The following is a 10,654-nucleotide window of genomic DNA, read 5'->3' as shown; positions in this document are numbered from 1 at the left end:
GCCGTAACGTCGAAGTGGTCAAATGACGAAATAAAGGACGGACCGTAACCTGAGTTACGGTCCGTAACAATGCGGCGTAAGGGCATTTTTGTCCAGAAACTTGGCGCGATTTTTGGCTCTATAAATACATAATGTAGGGTTTTAATTCATTATTCAGATTTTATTTTAGAGGCATAAACCCTAGATTTTTAATCTTGAAGTGATTGGAGCATTTAAGGTAACAACTTCACTCTCATTCCATCTTGTATTAGTATTGTAAGTGTATTATGTTAATCTTTAAGCTTTTTCTGTCAAGAAACATTATGAGTAGCTAATTTCAATTCTAAGGTTGTGAATCCCATGATGGGTATTATGTGAATGGGTTTCTATTATTGATATATGCATAATGGTTGTTGTTATTTATTCTATCTTTGTGTTGTAACGTTGGGTAATGATTGCAAGCATTAGCCGAAGCCATTATATTGACTTTTCTTGGGAAAGAGAGTCAATATTGGTAAGATTGAATAACAATGAATCGAGGCGTTAACCCTCGTTTAATAGACTAACTTAGGAATAAGAATAAGTCTAAATTGGCATTATTGGTCGCTCTTCGATTGTAACTCTTTTATATTCGGAAGAATCATAAAGAGGAAATACTGCTTAACTGTTGGGAAACATTAAGAAGTCTTTAAGAGATCAAGTGCATATTCTTAGAACAACCATTAGAAGTATATCACATTGAAATCCGAAGCATAATATCTAATCAAATTGGGAAACACAACCTTAGTCTCTCTCTCATATTAATTACATTCTAAGTCAAAGTATTCAATTACATTATTCAACAATCAATTCAAACTATCCGGAATAGGATTAAAGCATTTAAAGATTGGTATCGCATACGATTAGTACTCTTTTCTCTCCATATTCCCTGTGGGATTCGACCCCAACCTTGTTGGGTTACTATATTTGACAACGTCCGCTTTACGCCATTAATAGGTGTAATTTGAGCGTATCAAATTTTGGCGCCGTTGTCGGGGAATACGGTTCAGAAATTACTAATTGTTGTGTACTATTCTTTAAAACTTTTTCTATTCCATCACACCTCGTTTGCTGTTTTAGTGAACCAGGTGAACATGGCTGGAAGACCCCATTGCAATCAAGGGAACCAAGGGGGGATCCAAGTGAACCATCCTGCACCAGAAGAAGAGGAGGATGAGAATGTATTTGCAGAATTTATCGACGAAGCTGATTATGCTTCTGCTGTAGTTCCCCCGAGAACAGGAAATGCTAATTTCAAAATTGATAGTTCTATCTATCAGCTATTGAAACTTGAAGGCTATTTCCGAAATTCTTCGGAAGACTGTCCACTTCGACACCTAAAGAATTTCGTGCATGTATGTTCCCAACAATCTCAAGTTGCTGTTCCTGCTGATGCACTGCGACTGCGGGTTTTCAAATATTCATTAGCTGGCCAAGCTAGGGAATGGTATGAAAAGCTCCCGAGCAATACTATTCATACCTGGAATGAGCTGGCCAATATCTTTCTAAAAAAATGGTTCCCACCCAGCAAAAAGGCTGAGCTTCGGGATAAGATTTTTGGGTTTAAACAACTTCCAGGGGAACAACTATATGCTGCATGGGAGAGGTTCAAATATTATCTAGCTCAATCTCCGAATCATGGATTTCCAGATGCAATTCTCACAGAGAAGTTCTACAAGGGGCTAGATACAATGAATCAAATAGCTGTCAACACTACAGCTGGGGGATGCTTTATGGACAAAACCTTTGTCAACATCACCCGGTTGCTCGACAAGCTTACTACCCATAATCAAGCCTGGCATTCGACTGATAGCGAATTCCTATCATATGGTAGTCCCTCTGTGGCCGCGGTGGCCAAAGAAAATCATGAGCGAGATCATGCGTTCGCTCAACTGCAAACCACCGTGGATTTATTATCCAAAAGGCTTATGGAGAAAGAGGCCAAATGAGTAAACGTTATCGATGAGATGCCACCTCATGCTCCCGGAATGTATCAAGTTTCTGACGAAACTTATCTTGAGGGGCAGCCACAATATGAGGATGCGAATTATGTCAATAACTCGCAAGGGGGTTATCAACGGCAAAACTACCAAGGTTCCGGTAATCACCCATGGCAAAGGCCTCAACAAAATTACCAAGGACAGAATTATGGAAGAACTGATCAGGGTAATCCCAATCAAGGGAATTACAATAACAATAATTATGGCAACAAGAGCTCTAACCCCTACATTCCACCTAGGGGGCAAGCATCCAATTCCCAGCCATGGAAAGATAATTCAGCTACTAACTCTGCTGGTAACACGTCTAATGATTCTGCAGAACTGAAGAGTATGATGCAGAAAATGCTGATGAATCAAGACAGAACAGAGAACACAATCAAGGGAATGTCCCAGGTCCAACTATCGCATTCAGCTTCCATTCAGAAGCTTGAAGCGCAATTCAGAGACCTTTCCCGAGAAGTGCATACTCCTCAACGGGGACAATTACCGAGTGATACAGTTCCTAATCCAAAAGGTAGTGGAGTGAACTCTGTGGAGAATGTACTTGCCATTAGCACCAGAAGTGGAAAAATACTTCAGGGTGACAATAAAAAGCCAATTGATCAGGAACCAATTGTTGAAAAAGAAGCGCAGCCTAGTGTATTGGATGATATTGTCGAGGAAGAAGCAGGGGAGGAAGTCCCCATTGTAGTTGAAGAAGAGCTGAATCTTAATAAACCAAAGGAACCGGTGGAAAACCAGGAAAAGGGGAAGGCAAAACTTTCCGGTGCTCTTCGCCCTTTGAGCCAATTGTTTAAATCTTCACCGCCTTTTCCTCAAAGGTTGGTGAGAAAAACAGAAGATGAGAAGTGCTTGAGATTTTATGATCAACTCAAGCAGTTGACGATGAACATTCCTTTCATGGATGCTGTTAAAGAAATGCCTGGCTTTGCTAAGTATTTGAAGGATCTTTTAACAAAGAAGAAAAAGCCATTGAAATACGACACTGTGGGTATCACTCACCGCGTTAGTGCCATTCTTTCCAAAACCACTGTGCAAAAGAGGGAAAATCCTGGAGCATTCACAATTCCATGCACCATAGGGCAGCAAAATTTTGCCAGGGCTTTGTGTGATAACGGGGCTAGCATAAATCTTATGCCCCTGGAAATTTTTAAGAGATCGGGGCTAGCTATGCCAAGGCCAACTACCATGAGGTTGCAGATGGCTGACAGATCGATAAAAAGGCCAGTTGGAGTAGTTGATGATGTGCTGGTTCAAATCGGGGAATTTCTACAGCCGGCAGATTTCGTGATTCTTGATTGTGATATTGATCAAGAAATTCCTATTATTCTGGGAAGACCTTTCCTTGCCACAGGGAGGGCTCTTATGGACTCCGAAAAGCACGAAATAAAGTTCCGGGTGAACGATGAGGAGGTGACTTTTCACGCTAGCAAAGGCATGAAGTTACCTAGTCCTTATCAAAGCATTTCAGTCATAAACTCTGTTGACAAGGTGGATGAAGCAGTGGAATTTAAAATGGAGGAAGAATGCTTGAGCGAAGCATTGTTGGCCATCTTGGTGAATTTTGATGCCGACCAAATGGAGGGATATAATGAGACAGTGAATTCACTCACAGGTCTGGGGTCTTACTCTTATGAGCCCAAGAAATTGTCTCTTGATCTAGAGAAACGAACAACTCCTCCAGCAAAACCATCAATTATTGAGCCACCGAAACTGGAACTCAAGAAACTGCCATCACATCTTAAATATGTATTTCTTGGAGAAAATGCTACTCTTCCAGTTATTGTGTCATCGCTTCTGAATGAGGGCCAAATTCAAAGACTCATCGTAGTCTTGAGAAAGCATTTAAGAGCTCTGGGTTGGACTATTGCAGACATCCGGGGGATTCCCGCCGGAATTTGTGAGCACCGAATACAGTTGGAGGAGGAAAGTTCGCCGAGTGTTGAACATCAGAGAAGATTAAATCCACCGATGCAAGAGGTGGTGAAGAAGGAGATCATTAAGTGGTTAGATGCTGGGGTGGTTTACCCGATTGCCAACAGCCCTTGGGTAAGCCCTGTTCAGTGTGTGCCAAAGAAAGGGGGCATCACTGTTGTCCCTAACTCGAAAAATGAGTTGATTCCAACAAGGACTGTCACCGGTTGGAGAGTGTGTATGGACTACCGGAAGCTGAATACCGCATCTTGCAAGGATCACTTCCCTATGCCTTTTATTGATCAAATGCTTGATCGGCTAGCCGGAAGATCTTATTACTGTTTCTTGGATGGGTACTCAGGATACAACCAGATCAACATTGCGTTGGAAGACCAAGAAAAGACTACTTTCACTTGTCCCTATGGGACATTCGCTTTCAGCCGGATGCCATTTGGTCTTTGCAATGCACCAGCTACCTTCCAAAGATGCATGATGTCCATATTCTCTGATATGGTTGAAAACTTTCTTGAAGTTTTCATGGATGATTTCTCGGTGGTGGGAGATTCATTCGATGAATGTTTGGGTCATCTTGATCGGGTGCTGCAACGGTGTGAGGAAACCAACCTCGTGCTCAACTGGGAGAAGTGTCATTTTATGGTCAAGGAGGGCATTGTCCTTGGCCATAAGATTTCAGAAAAAGGGATTGAGGTTGATCAAGCTAAAATCGATGTGATTTCACAACTCCCTCCGCCCGTTTCAGTAAAAGGAGTTCGGAGTTTCTTGGGGCACGCCGGATTCTATAGAAGGTTTATCAAAGACTTCTCAAAAATTGCAAATCCCATGTGCAAACTCTTAGAAAAAGAATCCAAATTCAATTTTGATGAAAAGTGCATCAAGGCGTTTGACGAGTTGAAGCTGAAATTAACCTCCGCACCGATTGTGGTGTCCCCAGATTGGTCACTTCCCTTTGAATTAATGTGTGACGCCAGTGGTCTTGCAATTGGTGTTGTGCTTGGTCAGCGGCTAAACAAAATCCTACACCCAATTTATTATGCCAGCAAAACATTGAATGGAGCCCAGCTGAACTATATAGTAACGGAGCAAGAATTACTTGCTATTGTTTATGCTTTTGAAAAGTTCCGGGCTTATTTGTTGGGTGCCAAGGTAGTGGTTCACACTGACCATGCTGCATTGCGCTATTTGATGGCGAAAAAGGATGCTAAGCCTCGGTTGATAAGATGGGTGTTGTTGCTACAAGAATTTGACTTTGAAGTCAGAGACCGGAAAGGGTCAGAAAATCAAGTAGCTGACCATCTTTCCAGACTGGAAGCACCAGGGAGACCGAGTGATGTGCTAGATATTGATGACACCTTCCCGGATGAAAGAGTTTTGGTCATTTCCAATGATGTGGCACCATGGTATGCCGATATTGCCAATTATTTGGTAACTGGCATCGTTCCTGAAGAGTTGAAGACATATCAAAAGAAGAAGTTCTTGCGAGACTGCCGACAGTATTGTTGGGATGAGCCTTACTTATTCAGAACGTGTGCTGACAATATGATCCGGAGATGTGTGGCGGAATCTGAGGTGATGGACATCTTGAAAGCGTGCCATGATTCTCCAGTTGGTGGACATCACAGTGGAAATCGAACAGCAGCCAAGGTGCTAGAGTGTGGCTACTACTGGCCAGCCATTTATCGTGATGCAAATATGTTGGCACGCTCTTGTGATAAATGCCAACGCCAGGGCACAATAGGTCGGAGGCATGAAACTCCGATGAACTTTGTTCTTGAGGTGGAGCTATTTGATGTATGGGGAATTGATTTTATGGGGCCCTTCGTGAGCTCCTACGGCCTGAAATACATTCTTGTCGCAGTGGATTATGTCTCCAAATGGGTGGAGGCGGTGGCCTTGCCTAACAATGATGGTAGGAGAGTCAATGCGTTTCTCAAAAAGAACATCTTTACTAGATTTGGCACTCCTAGAGCTATAATTAGCGATGGTGGATCTCATTTCTGCAATAAACAATTTGCTGATCTTCTTGAAAAATATGGCGTGCATCACAGGGTTGCCACTCCATATCATCCTCAGACGAGTGGTCAGGTTGAGGTCTCAAACAGAGAAATAAAAAGCATCTTGGCAAAGACGGTCAATGTGAATCGCACTGACAGGTCTAAAAAGTTGGATGATGCTTTATGGGCATATCGCACGGCATTCAAAACGCCTATAGGGACTTCACCGTATAAGTTGGTATTTGGGAAGGCATGTCATTTGCCTATTGAGCTTGAGCATAAAGCCCTTTGGGCATTGAAAAAGCTGAATATGGATTGGCATGAAGCAACTAAGCTGCGGTTGTTTCAAATCAACGAGATGGATGAATTTAGGTACAATGCCTATGAAAGTGCAACACTGTACAAGGAAAAGATGAAATACTATCATGACTCGAAGATCCTAAAAAGGGATTTTCAGCCAAAAGACTCGGTCTTGTTGTACAATTCACGCCTGAAGTTCTTTCCAGGCAAGTTAAAGTCTCGTTGGTCTGGTCCTTTTGAAATTGTGAGTGTGTCCCCAAATGGAAGCGTCATTGAGGTGAAATCCGAGGATGGCACTCGGACTTTTAAGGTGAATGCACAAAGAGTGAAGCATTACCATTGGTGTATTGATGATGGTAAGGTCGTGGATAGGGATCGTTTGAAATATGGCTCTTGAACTCGAAAATGAGGTACCACGTCGAGCCGTGACGTTAAACCAAGCGCTGTGTGGGAGGCAACCCACATTTACCGCTTTGTAAGTAGTTTAAAGTTTGTATTTTCATTGTATTCTTTTGTGTTGTTGATGTGCTAATGTGGTGGGATTTTGAGAACTGAAGGGACCAAATAACTACCAAGTGATCCAAGGCGAGACGCTCCACGTTACGGCCCGTAACTCTTGTTACGGTCCGTATCATGAAGCGTAACAGGCAAAAAGAAAAAAATAAAAAATCACTGAAGGGTGAGGAAGAGTGTTACGGTACGAGTTACGGTCCGTCGTACGTGTTACGGACCGTAACACTGTGTCGTAACTTTGATGCAAAATATGGGCTTCACTGGAAATTTTCAACATGTTACGCCAGGTGATACGGACCGTAACACGAGTTACGGTCCGTCGATTGGACTGCCAGGTCATTAATGAATAAACGAAACGGGGTCGTTTGATGAACCGTAACACAAGATACGGACCGTATCCTATGATACGGTCCGTAACAGGTAACGTAATTGTCGGAAATGTTTAAATACATTACCGACGGTTCCCATTCCAAATTATAACGATTCTTCACACGTTTTTCAACTCCCTCTCCCTCATAAATCCTCTCTTCTCTTCTTCACATCCTCCTCTCTTCATCCTCCTCCCATTCTCCCCCATATTTCTCTAAAATCTCATTACTATTTTCTTATCCACAATCACTGTTTTAAGTTGAGTTTCATCCTTACAATCGCCAACGATCAGGTATTACATGTCTTTACTCTTTTCTTTTAGTTATCAATGCGAGTTCTATGATGCTCATGAGTAATTTCGTATAATATGTGTTGAAATTCGTGTTTTGGGCTGTGTTGATTGAGTTTTCATTTAAATTGATAAGTTATGGGGGATTTGACATTGGTTGGGGGTTGGGATTGGTATTGGTGCTGTTTAAAAGATTCGTGGGTACAAGCAACTGCTTCCCACTGAATTGGAGGGCAAATCCGGTTGAAGGTTTCATTCGTGAAATTACTAAATCGGTTTGCCCACCAACTGTTCGATACAAGTCCCCAATGAAAACTTTAATAAAATCGGGTGAAGTCTGAGTAACCCGAGGCATGTGAGGGGATATAATATTGTTTCACAACATACCCATGGATCATTAAGTCGAAAATCTTGGCCTCGTGCTTAAAACGATAAAATTTGGCCAAGCCATTTGTTTGCTACTCTGTTGCCCGTCATTATGTGTTACGGACCGTAACGTACGTTACGGACCGTAACATCACACCGTAACATCGATGGATTCCATGAAAGCCTTCTGGAATTTTGAGAGACGTTACGGTGAGGTGTTACGGACCGTAACACGAGTGACGGACCGTAACATCATACCGTAACACCTCTCAAATTTCCAGTAACTTTTCTGGAAATTTTGATCACGTTACGGTGCGACGTTACGAACCGTATACTATGATACGGACCGTCGACTGTGTTACGGTCCCTTTGCTTAATTGAACCATTTCAGTTACGGATGAAGATACGGCCCGTAACACCATCGACGGTCCGTCGACTGTGTTACGGTACCTGACCTAATTAAAGTCTTTGGCTTAAATTCATAAGGTGTAAAATTTTTACAACTTCTCGTACATCATATCTAACTTTTCCTTCCACAGGTATGGGTAAACCACGACAATCAAAGAAGGCTTCACCTAAGGTCGCGCAAAAAGGAAAAGGTCGTGCTGCAAGCAAGGTAACCTCACGGCTGCGCGACGACGATCTGATCAAGGACGCCAGGCCTAAAAAGAGGCCGGTCGCACCCAGCAAGCCACCCCCACCAGTTGCACCCAGCCAACCAGACCCACAATCAGAAAGTTCCTCCTCGACTGAGGAGTTAAGAGAGTCGAGCTCGTCGAGTTCGTCGAGCCAAAGTGAACCCCAGCGGGCTATCACACCAACACACCGACCTCAACCACCCATTAGACAGTCTACTGCGGAGGAGCGCGAAAAAGAGCACGAACAGGAAAGAAGGAAACTTGACATTCGGCTGCAAACTATGACTGAGAAGATCCTCCGGTTTAATGTGGAGGGATCTGAAGATTTGTATAACAAGGGGTGTGAGCGGGTAAAAGGTGAGGGAATGGACCCAAGGCGAAGTATTTTCGAGGAACGGAATGTCATCTTCGATGGAATCGAAGGATATCCCGGCATTAGTGATACTATCCGATTCCACAAGTTGGAGTTTTTGAAAAACCCCGTTGGGTCCTACATATCGGTTTTTGTTAGGGAATTCTACGCTTCATATGGGGCAGCTGTATTCAAAGTAGTGAAGAAAGGGCAGCGAGCAACTTAAGTACCGGCAATGAATGAGGTTGTATTCCGGACAAAGAAGATAGATGTCTCTCCATCGGCTATAAATAAAACACTATTCGGGGAAGATTATATAGAGCCTACAGCAGCGGAAGAAGGGGAGTTTGCCTACAAAATTGAACAGAAGGATACAATCCCCGTCCGAAAATGGGTAGCTTCTGTTATTGCACGGACAACAGATCCTGAATGGGCCATAGTGCCAAAGTTGACAGCCACCACGCGGATTTGGAAAAACACCCTAACGCCAGAGGCAAAGTTTTGGTGGCAAATTGTTCTGTTCCGAATCCGTCCTACCCAATCAGATAATTATTTGACTCCAGACAGGGTTGTTCTTGTGGCTTCCATAATGTCGCGATATAAGATCAACTTCGGGCGACTGATAGTCGAAGACCTCCGAGAGAGAGCCACCCAGCCGGCCACTTCCCTCATTCATCCATGCCTACTTACGCTACTATGCTTGCGTGCAGAACCAGAACCCCTACCCCATATCGATCACAGTGTGATTGCCAGCCATATTTATGACATCACAAAAGGGAAAGATGAGGTGTTCAGCCAGGGTTCGTTGCCCTCTGCATCGGTTTCTGAGGTGCCGGAGGGGCCTACGGGATCAGATGTTATACCCTTGGCTATCATGGGTGAAGAGGGAGCTGCTGCGGATCAGCACACAGATTCTGAGGCTCCACTGGCTGATCATGCTACACAGCCTATGCCACCTCCAGCCGCACCTACTTCGGGTGGTCCTACCTCTTCCACTGGAGCAAGCCCAGCACCACCGCAGGCAACACCAGGAGTCCCACCCGAGCTTGCGAGAAAAATGGTGTTCAACCGGGACAATTTTGGGGCGGTGGTCTTACAAGCGGATCGCACAGATAGGCAGGTCAAGCAGATCATGACTGAGCTAAAATTATACACAAAAAGGGCTATTGATGCAGCGCTGCGACCGATAAAAGAACAGATAAAAGAACAGATGGCTGCGGACCACCTACAATCATTACAAATCCACTCCCGGATAGATGGTATTGAGCGCAGGATGACTGAGCTGACTAGGACACACCCTACTATGGAATTGGGCGCTATTCGGAGTGAGTTGCGGTCTGTCAAGGATGATGTGCAGAAATTCATCGCTGTGGCGACAGACCAGCTTCCTAAAGTACACATGGAGTTGGTACAGACCCTATACCCGCCGATTCAGAGCTTACTAGGGGATGATGACAACGATGACACGGTTGAGGAACAGCACGACGAGGAGTTGGAGGAGGATATCCCCTCTTTGGACAAAGGGAAGCGAAGCAGAGCCTCGCCAGATCTCGAGCCCATTCTCCAAAGTCTTGATCCATATGCTGAGTTACGCCCACAGAATGAGGAAGAGGAGCGGCGTACTTTGAAAAGAATCCGCCAGGAGTCCCGGTTAAGTTCCGACACCGCAGGAGCTACTTCTAGCTCAACTCAGCCTACAGAGCCGGCTCACCGTATTTCTCCCCCATCCACTGCTCCACCCCATGATGCTGCGACAGATCCGAGTGCCTAGTGCGCTCCAGGGAGGCCCTCCAAATTTTTTACTGCGTTATATTGATGCTTTGAGGGCAATGCATGCTTTTAAGTTGGGGGTGTGGTATTTGCTGATTGGTTGTTGGGATTGC

The 10,654-nt window shown here is 44.1% G+C and overlaps 1 non-coding gene across 1 annotated transcript; it reads right to left on the bottom strand.

Annotated features, from left to right (window-relative positions):
- Nucleotides 1–1,556: 1,556 nt before the first annotated feature.
- Nucleotides 1,557–1,663, bottom strand: LOC132608437 (small nucleolar RNA R71). The gene has a single exon (XR_009570359.1). It is a non-coding gene; the product is annotated as a small nucleolar RNA R71 (small nucleolar RNA).
- Nucleotides 1,664–10,654: the final 8,991 nt, after the last annotated feature.

The sequence above is a fragment of the Lycium barbarum genome, chromosome 8, assembly GCF_019175385.1.
Source record: "Lycium barbarum isolate Lr01 chromosome 8, ASM1917538v2, whole genome shotgun sequence".
Classification (NCBI taxonomy): Eukaryota; Viridiplantae; Streptophyta; class Magnoliopsida; order Solanales; family Solanaceae; genus Lycium; species Lycium barbarum.
The sequence above is the reverse complement of the archived record's forward strand: the minus strand, read 5'-3'. Positions and strand labels throughout refer to the sequence as shown.